Below are 14,315 nucleotides of genomic sequence, written 5' to 3'. Positions count from 1 at the left end.
TTTTGTACTTCTGTGATGATTGAAAATTGAAGGTTTCATCTTGATGTCTTATCTCGCCTTTGTGGCTGTCTTTGCCACACAACAGAACACTGCAAGTCCAAAGAGTAGAAGTATTGAATATATAAGAACACAAATTGGTTTGATATTGGACAGACATTTGCATCCAAAGTCGGTGGTGTCTCTTCACTCAGGTTTACCTGTTGAAGCAGCTGGAGGTCAATTGTCCCCACACGCTTAGGAACTAGATTAGGCATCATCCCTCAATTATGGATTCGGTCCAGTGTAGTACACATCTTAATTGTCAATGTAGAATTCACCAATTTGATATGATCTTTCAAAAAACTCTGTCTTTTTTTTTTTTTCCAGTAGCTTCTAGGTCGATTATATCAATGGCCAACAGACGGCAGCCATTTCAACAGTTTGTCTTTCTCCAGTCCTTTCCTTCCTGTCTATGTGCAGTGCTGGTGGTATCACAGATGTCATACTATCTGTTGATATACTTGATTATAAAAGGTGGAACATATTTATATTTAGTATTAAGTATGTATTTCATAAAAATGATTTATCTCCAATGTCATGGCTGTACTCAGTCTCAACAAGTCTTATCTGCTTTTTTCCTTCAATGTGAACACAAGGTTCTACATGGAAATCCCTCGTAGAAATATGGGATTTTGTACAATGACATCCAGGTCGTTGTCAGTGAAGGTTCTCAGTCATCCAGGTCACGGTATCCAAGGAACCGCAATCTTCTTCAGTCATTCTTGCTTCTTCGGTTCTGGTAGACTGGTGTGCTTCCCAGGTTTTAACCTCTGTGGAGTCCTAATCAGGCTCATTGATCAGCTCACCTGATCAGTCCTCCTGGTTGTGCTGATGGTCGTTAGAGTGATTGGAGTCACCTGTGGTCTTGTGTGGATAGTGGTGAGCTTTGAGGACAAAAATGTACACATCCTGGACAGAGAAGACAGATGGTTTGAAAGGAGTAAAAGTATTTAAAGGTAGAGTAACCATCTCTAAACAGAGAAGGTCTACACCACCTATCAGTCACGTACAATGCTCTTCTATCATCCCTCTACAGGAGACCAATGAACATCGTTACAGCAGAGAGGAGAAGAACTCCAAAGACTGTCTCCATCGTCCACACCTGGCCAGGTGACTCCAATCACTCCAACGACGATCATCACAACCAGGGGGACTAATCAGGAGTAACAATGACCGTGAGTACGACTCCACAGAGCTTAAATCCTGTGAATCCCCACCTGTCTGACAGAACTTAAAAGGCCTTTCAGTTGAGAGGTGAAACGTCTTCCAGACCTAACCAGCATATGTGTATTAAGTCTGTAATCCATGACTGCAAACCTTTGCCTGTACTGTTGTGTATTACCTGTTGAGCGGAAAGCAAATGCAAATGTGATCTTCCTCTACTCAGAATGAGTTTCAATGGCCTCAGAACAACTTCTAACCTACATTTGGACTCTGGTTAGAAAGAAGCCATCAGTCAAGACTATCACCATATTACCCAGCGCACTCATACTTTCTAGCAAACTTCAGGCATGCTTTGTCATGAATAAACTTCATGGACTATTATCAAATTGAGCATTTCCCACTTAATGGTATGTGTTAATAAATACATCCATCAGGCACCAGTCACCTGTTTTATACAGACATAAATAGAGATCCTCCTGTGGTGGGGTTGGGGAAATACACCCACATTGTGAGAAAAAGAGAAGCAATGAGTTGTTCTTTGGTCACATTAAAGTGATTTATTTATTAAGGAGCTTAAACAATGACAAAGAAAAGAAAGGACAAATCAGTGCTGTTTATAACAAAGAAATGAATATAAACAAATCATATCCTCATTATTTAATCCCAACATCATCCACAAAACACAGCCAAAACAGCACCCCAATACTAGTGCAGCTAAACATTCAAACAATCCCTACATGTGTGTATGATCTATATTTTGAACCTTAGTTTCAAACAAAAGTGCCAAAGCAAATCCCGAAGGGCACACTGTCAACTTCAGTGTGTTGAGCTAGCCAGGCTTCTGTAGTCTATCCTTGTAGTAAAAGGGCAGGAACAAATACGGGAAACTAATTAGGACATGTGATTCCTTGCCTGTGCGGGGAAACCCCCTAAAGATGTGTCAAAGGGGATCCTGCATGTACTGGGACGCCGTTTGCTAAGCGAGGTGATAGGTCAAGAGGTGTTGCTTTTTTATATTTCTGAGTGATTAAGATCCAATAAATGCTGCTCCAGAACAGGATTGACGTGGAGCATAAGTTACCATGGCGATAGAGTACGAAAGAGTCAACTTGAATATTTGGTTCCTCAGCATTTGTCTTATCAAGGACACCACTTTGATTTCCAGGGTCAGTCAGTCAGTCAGTCATTCCCTTTCCATTAATCCCAAACTTATATTTTGTGGCAAATGAAATTCTTTCTTTCCATGCAGTCTCTGGCGTGGAAGTTGTTTGGATTTGTCTTGAACAGAATCCCACAATGTTGCCATGCGGACGGACAGTTTGGCATTTTGATCTGGCTGTCCAGCGACGCGTTATTCGCCCATAACCAAGAACCTGCCAAGAAACGCAACCCTGTCCAAACCTGAGGAACAAAAAAGAGAGTTCAAAGATTAAGATTGAATTCCAGGGTCAGTCAGTCAATGTATAACATGTGCCTCCCCACCCCAAGCACCCCCAGTCCTCAAACCTCATTTGTGGTGGCCCCTTCCATCACTTTTGCTGTGGCGTGGAGCTCATGCATGTTTAGGCTCACTAGTTCGTGCTTATGCTCACACGTGCCGTTTCCCTCACATTCCATCATGGACCTGCAGTGCACCAGGGCCTCTTCCCACGTCTTCCTCTCATCCACCAGGACTAGGTTGTAATCGTAACAGAAAAAGGTCAGCTTATCCGAGCATGGTTTGCTGTGGACCTTCCTAGTGTCATTAAGGAAAACACCGCAGTCACTGACACGCGGTTCTCCGGGTGCCCAGTTTCTGTAGTCAGATGTATCTTTGTCAGACCACGCCCACTGGTCTTCTGCCACTCTGTACAGTCCAATCCAACCATTTTGAAACTGGTTTGTGTTTGCCAGGGTTACTGTGGAAAAGTCATCATGAGCTCTTTGACAGTGCTGTTGTGCTAAGTACCAGGAAAGCCGCAGCTGAAGGTGATGTGTAACATTATTCCCTATAGAGCAGAAGAATCCCATTTGATGTGAACATTTCAGACTGTACCACTTGCCATCCGTATATGCAAACACACAATGACCAGCCTGCTCTCCCGTCGCCCATGCACCGACCGTAGAGCCATCTGCTCCAGTCAGTTCTTCTTTACTACAAAAGCAAACAAACATATAAAAATGCACTTCTTCACTTAAAGATATTGACATAAAAGATTTTATTGAGACAGGATACTCACCGTGCAGTTATAAACCTCCAGGCTGATTCCATCGCTGGGTCTCTATGCAGATCAGTCCAAACTTGGCTGACGCCTTTTTCCTCCAAAAAACTAACCAAACCTAGTGATACTCTACAGAGGTCAAAGTAACGATGCAGGCAGTACTGTCGAGCATCTTTCCAAGTCATGGGTTCCTTTTTATAGAACAAGTGCCTCCTCAAGACTGTTGAACCCAAGCAAAGAGTAACAATGAGCGTGAGCAAGAGGTAAATCAAAGAGCGCCTACTGTTTACCATGACTGCTACTTCAATTCAAGGGATGTTTTTCAAGCAATAGTTAATCCGTGGAGAAGCAGCACATTGATCTGTAGATTACAGATGATGTGCCGAGCCAGCAAAAGCTGTTCTACCTCCATCAATCAGCTCAGTGTGCATTTCTTATTGTTCATATAGCAGTCACATACCTGACCACTCCCAGGTAGACACGCCTCACCAGATCCAGTAAACCAGTGTCATCTGGCCACATCCTCACAGTCCAGATCCTCTACTGTGTTACGCAATGACGGTGAAGAACGTTGACCATTGTTGTATTCCAAAACCTTTTCACTGCTTAGCAATCTAACACAATCCAGCAAACAATATTTGATGCAGTAACTCAAACAGGCTTCCTGCAGGGGCGCGACATGTTGCCAACCTCACTCATGTTAAGTGCGTTTCAGTAATTGTTAACTTTATGTGTGTGCAGTGTAAAGGTTTCAGCCTGAATCTTCAAAATCGGAGCTCATGAATATGCATCAGAGAGCAGCACATTATGAGGAGTGTGTGTGTGTGTTCCTGCTTGGCTTTATTTCTCAACACATTCCAATGAATGATGACTTGCTGCCTCTTTCTTGATCCTTTCTTTTTTCTCCCACTCTTTAATTTCCTGGCTCCATTCCACAAGTAAATCAATCTTTTAATTAAATCTTCATTCAGATAGAACAAACCTGAAATCGCATCGAATGCTGGTGTGGTGTAATATTTTACACTTCATTTATTTTGGTTTAACTTCATTTTGCATATTGGAAAAACATGTTTTGCTTCGTTTAATCTGCCATTCAAATTCCCTGCATTCAAAACAGCTCTCTCTCCATGCTTGGATAGGAAAATCGCACTCTAGACAAATCAGTGCATTTGAATGTCTTGAGTCACGTTATCCTTGTGCTGACCTCCACCTTTTATATTTTATTTCTCCTTTTCCGTCATTTATCAGCATGATATGATCCATTACATGCGGCAGTGGCTCAGTCCAGAGGGGACTCGGCTTGGGAATCGGAGGGTAGCCAAATGCAAACCAGTAGAAGGCAGGACAACTAAACAGACAGCAATTACTCCAATGTCTGGTTTTGTCTTATCATTTCTTTTGCCAACACAGCAGAACATTAGCACACTCACTCACTCACAAACCTTCTGCTCTCTTTCATGTATTTGTGGATCACCCAATGAATTTGAGCATCACCTGGATTAATATCTGGAATTTTGAAACAATTCTAAAATCGGCACAAATTTGACAGATTCAGTTAGGCAGTGAAGACAGCGAGAGCAAAATATTTCTTTGATTTTAATTTCCAATAACTGTCACAATCCCAATTCTCGCTGTTCTTCAAAGTCAGATACATTAAATCAAATATTTCAGCTCCTCTCTATAGCAAACCCATCCCATTGTCTTGTCCTCAAACTGTCCACTTCTACCATGAAGTTTTCCACCTGCCCTCTTGACATTGACTTCATCCATCACCGTATCTGTTTACTACTTTGCATGCTTTATTGCACCTTTGTATAATCCCACTTGAAGTACCTAGGGCGCATCTCTCTTGGAATTGTCTCTCCTGAGGTTTCTTCCTTTTTTTTCCTTATACATTAAAGTTTTCTCCGGATTTTTTCCTTGTCGTCCTGAATAGCTTTGGGTGGAATCGTGGGATTTTCCTGATGTGGGCCTGTAAAGCCCTTTAAAACATTGTATGTGATATTGAGCTATACAAATACAGTTGATTTGACTTGACAGCTGTCTCCCCACCCACTCTGTCCCATCCTATTTCAAAACATTCTCTGATCCAACCACTTCTAAAAAAGCCCTTTTCTAATCTACGGAGTACTCAACAATTGCAGGCCCATCTTAAAATGACCCTTCCTTTCGAGGGTTCTAGAAAAGGTCACTATCTATAATGATGCCTTATCTGAACCAAAATAACATTGTAGATACATTTCAATCAGGCTTCAAGGACAGCTCACAATACAGAGTCTGCGTCACAGAAAATCTATTATGACCTCGCCACTGTCGGCTCCGGTAACTGCTATTTTAATGTTTTTGGATATCAGTGCAGCTATTGACACAATTTCGTTGATTGCGGATATATTCACCGTTTTAAAAATGGGGTTGGTCTTGAGGAAGCTGTCCTGAATTGGTTTTCCTCCAATCTGAGGAATTCATGGTAAATATAGGAAACTGCTCCTCCTCCCCTGCCAATCTCTGCTGTGATTGGCAGGGGAGGGAGAATGGAGCCATGGTTCCATCCTAGGCTCCATTCTCTTTTCTATCTACATGTTGCTATTTGGCAAAATCATCCAGAAACATGAGATCTCTAGAGGCAAACAGTCACTTTAATCTGAACTGAACTCAGAGGTTGCCTTGACGACATCAAATGTTGGATGGTTCCAAATTTCTCTTTGGCCCCCCCAGCCTCCATTAAGGTGTTAACCAGCATACTATACGTCAACTGTCCACCTACCTCAAGCCTTGTGTCAAAAACCTCGGTGTGACATTTGACTCTGCTAACAGTTAATGCAGTAGTAAAAGCCAGTTTCTTTCAGCTGTGCACCATTTCGTGAATACAACTTTTTCTCTCCGTCAGCAGTCTTTAAACGGTCATCCAGGCCTTCATTACCATTTGCCTTGATTACTGTGATTACTACACAGGGATTGGCCAATCAACCCTATCATGCCTACAACTAGTCTAAAATACTTGGCTTCTGACAGGTTCCAGAGAGAGAGAGACCATATTACCCCAAGTCTTGCCTCCCTTCACTGGCCCACAGTATGATTTAAGACTGACTTAAAGGTCCTGCTGTTTGTTTTTAAAGCCATAATTGGACTAGCCTCCAAATTCATACTCAACCATTACACAGCTGGTGTGATTCTGTTTGGAGAAAGGATTCATCTCGGCCGGTTTTGCCAAAGTTAATCTGTGTTTTGTTTGTTGAGGTTGGCAGAGGCCGCGTAGTACAAAAGAGCAATGAATTGGCTTTTAAATTACTGTTTTCACGCACGTGTGTCTGCATGTTCGTCATAACTATTTGAACCTGAAGCCCCTGCGTGAATGACACAGATGTTTACTGGAAGTTGCTGGACAGTAATACTGTGTCTTTATGCCATCAGAATGCCATGCTTTGCTATTGTGATAGATTATGCAGCAGGCATTGAGTAGCATTCTTTACTATCATCATTTTGGTTCAATTCAATTCAGTATTTTAGCAGAGAGAACTATGTTAATGTTTATGTCAAAGACCTTGCACAGAATAAAGAGGTATACAGTATCAAAATATATAATACAACATATATTATGTAAAGAAAATAAATTGACAGCAAAAGTGGATTTGAAAACCAAGGCACAACCCTTTGAATCTGAAAGAAATGCTTAATAAATCAATCAATCAAAACACATCTATCTATCCATGTGGTAGTCAATGAGACAATTCATTTTGTAATCTTTTCCCATGGTGACATGGGTGCTGTGTTCAGTTATGTTGTTATATGGCGTACTGCCAAAAGAGGGTGCTGTGGTGTAGGAGTGGAGGAGGTCGTGTTGGGGAGGAGAGTCACACTGAGAATGCAAAGATATATTTACTTTCGCTTTGGTTCATTTCTGGAATCATCCTTAACTTTTGTTGTCTGTTCTTGTCTTTCTACAAAACATCTAAATGATCGGTCGACCAGCCTCAGCCATTGTTCGGCCATGATTGAGATCAGGTCAACAATCGTGGCCCTTATTTAATCAGGAATGTACTATGTCCTTGGTCTCGAACTCTTCTACCTCTTCACATTTTTTGCTTTCCACTACGCAGCCTCACTCCTCCTCTTCTTACCGGCTGTTGACCCTGTTCATTTCCTTGTTGTTCCATGTAAGAAAATGGAGCACTGTGTTGTGCTCTGTCTTGCCAATTGAAGGTTGATAAGCTGCACCTCTAAGCTATTTGAGGTTCAAACATTCCTTTTCATTTGTGAAAGTCACGCTTCACCTGAGAGCAATTCATCAATTCAGGACAAATTAAAATCAAAGTCTAATAGAAATGTTTAGAAAGTAGGCAGGCTAGACATGTTACGACAACTTGTTCACCCATTCTGTATGTAATGACTTAAACAATGAACTAATGCCTTGATGTTTTGGAGGGTGAGACTATTCAACACAGATCCAGTATAATACTTTTAATTTTAATCAACATGACAACAATAAGGTACAATAAGGTAGGAAACAGCAGACAATTGTGCATAAGCATTTGCATGAATGTGCCAGAGCATTTGCAAATTGTTCAAAAGAATGAGAAATTGCTTTTATGATGTGCACAAGTGACAAAATAATCTGTGGAACAGAACTCAACCCAAGTCAAAACCATGAAAATGCTTTCCAAAACATATCGGTGCACAAAAGAGTTTGGTGATTCGTTTATTGGTCCTGTTTGAATCTGCAAAGCTGTTGCATTCTGTCCTGGCTTTACTGTTTTGTATGCACTTCCTCTTAGTCTCCAGTCGAGGGCGGTGTTGACGTTCAAGAAGAGTAAATTGGCGCAGTATGTCTCATATATCAGAATCACTTTATACTTACATTAGTCTCCTCAACTCTTTCAAAGGTGATCAATGGAACAGTAGATTGAAACAAAATGGTCGCAAGGTTGAAAAGGTTCAAAAACAATCATTCAATAGATGTTTACATATTTTTATTGGATAGTTTGCTCACTCAGGCCAGTTTTAGTATATAGTTTCTCCCTCCACCTTTCTAAATCATAACCTACGGAGGAGACACCCACACACACACAGCCCCGTTAGGAGTTTATTGACCTCTGACCCCTGAGTCACACGCACACACACACACACACTCTTCCTCAGGTGTGCACTGATGTTGTCATTACTCAGGTACGTTAAATGGGAAAAGTCTGTCTACAGGATCAGTAAGAATCAGTGCAGTTTGTTTTTGTAGGTCGAGAGCCAATGTGTTTATTACTTCCAGAAATCTTGGCCATTACTCAGCAAGGATGTGTTTGTTCAAACTGAGGTTCATACACACACATGAAACCGCTCATGTAAATACACACATGCACACAGCATCAGACACAGTTGAGAAATCATAGGACCACCTGGTTTGATCTTTTCCAAATCAGCACATCAAGAACCAAGCTATTTGTTGTGATTGTTTTCCATGTTTAGATTATTTTTAAGCTTTCAGTGGTTAATCCTTGTCTTTTTCTGGCACATGAAGTTGATGATTTGCATTGTCCGCCAATCTTTACATAAATCAGCATCCACAGTATGCAGCAGCTTTGCAACAAAACTTTAATTGTTGTGGTTATCTCTAATCAATGCAACACTTGTTTGATCTGGTTTCGGCCTCAAACGACTTAAAGGTATGTAGAACCACTTCCTGCCCCTTTAGATACATCTAAAGCTGATTTTAAATGATTAAGAAGACACATATTCCCATTGTAGTGATCTTTGGCATTAGTAATGTCACTGAGGATGAATTATTATTTACCCGATCACAGCTGTAGTCACATTGAAACTGCCAGAACATGATACATAAATACATGAGCTCAACTTTCCTTTGCCTCTGTGTCTAGGTGAGCTCTTTGGGTGGTTCTGGCTTTCATTGCAGTGTATCACTGAAGCAGGGAATCATTTTCTAATATCGCCCAATAGACCAAATCAATTGAAGTCTGGGGGAGTGCTGACTTTGCACCTTGTATCACTGAAACCCTACCTGCTTTACCCCAGCTGGAGGGCTCCAAGCCCTGCGTCTGGGTCGCGGGAATCCGAGGTAGCTTCCCCACACTTTCATCAGTATGGACTCAACCTACAGGGGGGCCTTGTGGGGCCAGTGGAGGTGTGTGGCTCTTCTATTCATGAAGGGAAGTCATCTAGAAGTTTGAGGAAGTGGCTGTATCAGACTCAAGCCTGGTGTCCAGTCCTGTTCCACAATGGCCTCCCTTCCAGACGTTTGGGTTCCAATGCCCCTGAGGTGTGTGTTACTGTGTGCAAGCCGGTCCAAGATGTGTGTTTGAATAAAACTTCTCTATCTTTCTCTACACAATGAACCCAAGGTGTGTAGTTTTTTCCTTGGATGTTGAGTTGAAAGGCTAATTTCTTCATCCTGTAGGACTTTTGGTTATTTGTTCTCTCTGCTGGACCTGTAATTCACTCTCTCCCCAGGATGCAGGGTATTCTCTCAGCCAAACAACCCCCACAGAGTTGTGATCGGGCCGGGGAGAGCTGCTCTGCAATGGGAAGTGTGAGGAAAGGGTTGGGCCGTTGCCAGCGGGATGCCTTTGCCTTTTCTATGCTGTAGTGATTGTCAGACAGTAGGGGTCCTGCAGTGGTGGTGTGCACGTTTCTGTAAGTGTGTATGTGAGCACCAGCGCTACCCTGCGTATGCGTTTGTGCATTTGCTCAGTAAACTCATGCATTTCGGTGCTCGTGTGTGTGTGTGTCTGTGTGTGTGTGTGTGTGTGCGTGAGTAAGAGGGAACAATGTATAAGCACCAGGGGGTGAGAGGATGAGGTGTGATTACAGTGACACCAGCAGTGTTGACACAGAGCAGTGACGACAGGTGGTAACATGCATTTATCCTGTGGCCTCCCTTCGATAGGACAGTAGGCTGCCCTTTTCTGACCCTTTGAAAACCACAGGGCCCCCGACACTTCAAAAGGGGTGACAGAAAGTGAGAGAACAGAGAAAGCGAGAGAGAGAAAACAGCGTGCTGCATGAATTAAAGACAGCAGGTGATGAGCTGCTGAAAGGGAACGAGAGAGAGAGAGAGAGAGAAAGAGAGAGAGAGATGATTTCAAGAAGCCACAATGACTGATATTATGGATTCGAGACTGAGTAAGAAGAGTTTATAGGGAAATTTGTCACAAGATGAAGAAATGCACAAATGCAATTGGACTTTTTCCCTTTAAGCACATGTAATGTTAGAAGTCAGATGCTTTGGTGCGATGTAGAACCTTTTCTTTAAGCATAAAAGCTTTTCTTATATCTATTCTTGATTGTCTTTGACAACCACACTTCCCTGTTTTTGCTACTTTGGACGATAAAATGGTCAAAGTAATTGGTGGCTCCAAGCCTTATTTAAAGAACCACTTGTAGCCGACTGGGAACTTTTTATACTTGGCACTGCTGATGTTCAGATACATTCTTTCTGCAACCTTTTGGCTTATGATTAAGTAATGTAAGCCTGTTGTGTAAGTCCCTACTAGTCCCCTAACCGTCTTCTTCTTTCCTGTTTCTGTTTTCCTGTTGACAGTGTGATAAAGTGTTTTGGAAGGAGCAAGCATTGTGTAAACCTCTTCATAGAATACATTTTTTTAAAGGATTCATTGGCTATAACACAAGAGGACACGTTGACAACTGAAGACAACCAGCAGAGGTATCAGACTGGTTTTCCATTGATCAGTTATTTTTATTCTTTGAAGTTTCCTTTAAAGTGAATTGGGTCATTAGAATTTCAATCAGTATCACCTGAAATGCTGCATTGGAAAAACAACAAAGAAAGTTATAAAACAATTTTGATTAGATCGAAAAGTTGTATTTTGTATTTGAGTCTATGAGCTAAAAAATACACAGTTTTTGAAATGTATAGAGAAGGAGGAAGAGAGGGGGGAAATTCTAAAAAATTTTAATCGATACACAAGATAGCATGTGTGAATGATTGGGTAAGTAGTACATGAAGAAATCAATGAGGGAAGACAATTATTTTATTATTATTATATTACATATTACATTATCATTATTTTAATTAGAGATGAACAATTCTAAATATGTATCTTTGACTGGGAAGTTAATTCATTGTAGCTCTAAATGTGGCAACAAAAAAAAGCAGCAGAAATGACGTCAGCATTAAAATAGACCCTTTGATGCTGACGTCATTTCTTTTAATTTATGGAATTTTGAGATGAAAAATTCATCTCGACGCGGGTTATAGCCTGTGAGTCAACACTCGGGTCCCACCGCCGCCTCACTCCATGACTGCTGCTGCTTCATGGTGGAGGAATTTACCGCGAGACTTAAACACGCGTGTGTCGTGACCGCAGATCCACAGGTCGACAAAGTACAGAGAAACTTGAATGTAGCGCGAGGAAGCAATTTCACTCTTGTAAATAACAAGTCCGGCGTGAAAGGGCCATTACAGAAAGAGGGCGTCCTGGCATGTGCCTGATCAGAAATAAACGGCAATATCGCGTCAATGGAGCGATTAACCTTCCCCGCTATCGCTCTTTATTCCCCGAAATCACCCCATTTAAGCGCATTTGGGTGAGGAATCTTGTGTCAGCGGCTGTACGCATGTGTGAGAAACCACAGGTGTATCCGAGGTGTCAGAATAAACAAGGAGCAGCTCAACCTCCAGTGTATTTGGTGATGGCTTCTGCTCCCTTAATTGCCCGCAGTGGTGGTCGTCGATGTCTGCAAATGGATTCCTTTTATATGAATCAACATCAACTCCACAGCGGGAGACTCTAATTTGCATTTGGAGCGAGAGTGCCCATTTGCCTTTTCCGTTGCCGGCAGCAGCGCAAAATTAGCTTTACAACGTCTCTTATTACCATCATTATCAGCATAACAGTGGCTGTAAAACCATCATGCCTTTATAGCTTTGTTGCTGTCATTTGCTATTCAGAAACGCAACTTGCGCACTTTTACAGCTTCGTCTGACGTCCGTGCTGCGTTCGTGGTTCCTGGGAGATCGCAGTAAAACAACAACGGAAAAATGTGAAATAGGATGCAGATTTATCTCACTTCCGCTGACCTGAGTGGTTTTGTGGTGTAAATAAGATCATTTAGATGTCTGGTCTTGATAGAATAACATAAACTGGGCGTCTAAACCAGGGATATAATGGGAAATGGCAGTACTTGGAGTTTATCCAAATCTGAGTCAGATATAAATGGGCCCCTATGAAGGAATTTCCAGCAAAATCTTCAGGTAGAAACTCACCAATGCAACATGTAAGGACATATAGGACAACATCTACGACTATCACTTGTTCACATGCTTGTTTGTGCAGCAAGTTGTACATGTGTGAGGGAGGGGTGTGTGTGTGTGCGGGGGGAGCACATCTGCCAGGCGATCATAGCTCACTGGTTGAATATTCACACCTCCCAGTTCGACCAGCAAACAGGATGCGGTCCCCACTGTGTGTGCTGGAGTCAGAAACACACATAATACAGGCAAGGGGGGAGGGGGAGGGAGGGTGTGTGTGTGTGAGCGTCTGAAAACGAGAGCAAATACACAGACCGGCGATGGGAAGTGAAACGACGACGTTGTGTATCCAACCAGCTGCAGACATTATCGATGATTTACCGATACTCTCCTTCAGACACACACACACACACACCACCACCACACACCCCCGCTTCACCTATACACTTCGCCTCACATATACACCGTGAGACTCATATGGAGAGAAGTAAATCCAGAGAGACAAATCCAAGCCTATTGCGTTTTCAGGACCAAAACATATGCAATAGTAAAACATTATTACAGTCTTAAAACGTTAAACGTGAAGGGGTAAAACAGTCCAATAGTTGCTAGGGAGCTCAGGAGCCGTAAAGAAAGCAGCAAGCCGAAAAAACAATTATCACTATATATCAATACTTCAACAATAGCAGCATTTCCATTAGACTGTGTTCATGATAAAGTGAGCAGGAAAGTCTATCAATTCTATCAGGAATTCTGGCATTTAAATGTTGGCTTTATCTTTGGAAATGCTCATACAAAAGAAAACCCACGACTCCAAACTGTTTTCCAGAAGTTTAAGCAGTAATTTAATGGCTTATACCTTTATGAACTCAAAATCCCTTGCAACCCAATGAATCATCTTTCAACCATAATCACAAGTAGTGTGGACACATTTCCCAAATTATATATCCCAAAAAGTATTATTATAATAATACATGGTGCATTACATGGAAGCAGAAGTAGTAACTGCCCTAATTTGTCACATTTTATTGATAACACATCTTGTTGAAATTTAGTATGGCTCAATTTCAGGACAAATGCGTCCGACACTGCAGCCTCGAATACACAAAGTGCACGTTTACATGCTTTTTGTTAGTTCCAATAGACACTTTTACCATCCCGTCTGCCTAATGAATCACCGTGTGCAGCAGAATAAAAGCGTCGTTTATCACCCGATGATGAAGTGTAAACAGCCCATGATCGGTTCCCATTGGTGGGGGGAGGTAGCGTGAACCCCCACACCCGGGTGGAAGTGGCTCCCACAGGTCACATTACGTGACATCTGCATTAAAATAACACCTTGCGCTCGCACCTTCGCCAGCACTTTTGGCACCAAACCGACGAGATGCGCCACATTTTACGACACGTTTCACTGTAAAACGGCATATAAAGTTCAGGCCTTTTTTCCCCTCTGGTGACTTCATATTTTCAATATCATATGGAGGAAACAGCTTTCAAAGAAACAGATTTCAATGTTAACTAAATAGATAAATTACTCTTATTTAATTTAATTTAATTTAATTTAATTTAATTATTTTTATTTATTTATTTATTTATTTATTTATTTATTTATTTATTTACTTATTTATTTCACTGCATCTCAATGTGTATCAAAGGTCCGTCTGCGGCTGCATTCTGTAAAATAAATCACCCATCAA

Source organism: Genypterus blacodes, unplaced genomic scaffold (assembly GCF_046128005.1).
Source record: "Genypterus blacodes isolate CSIRO-AG114 ecotype Tasmania unplaced genomic scaffold, CSIRO-AGI_Gbla_v1 ptg000003l_1, whole genome shotgun sequence".
Taxonomy (NCBI): domain Eukaryota; kingdom Metazoa; phylum Chordata; class Actinopteri; order Ophidiiformes; family Ophidiidae; genus Genypterus; species Genypterus blacodes.
The sequence above is the reverse complement of the archived record's forward strand: the minus strand, read 5'-3'. Positions refer to the sequence as shown.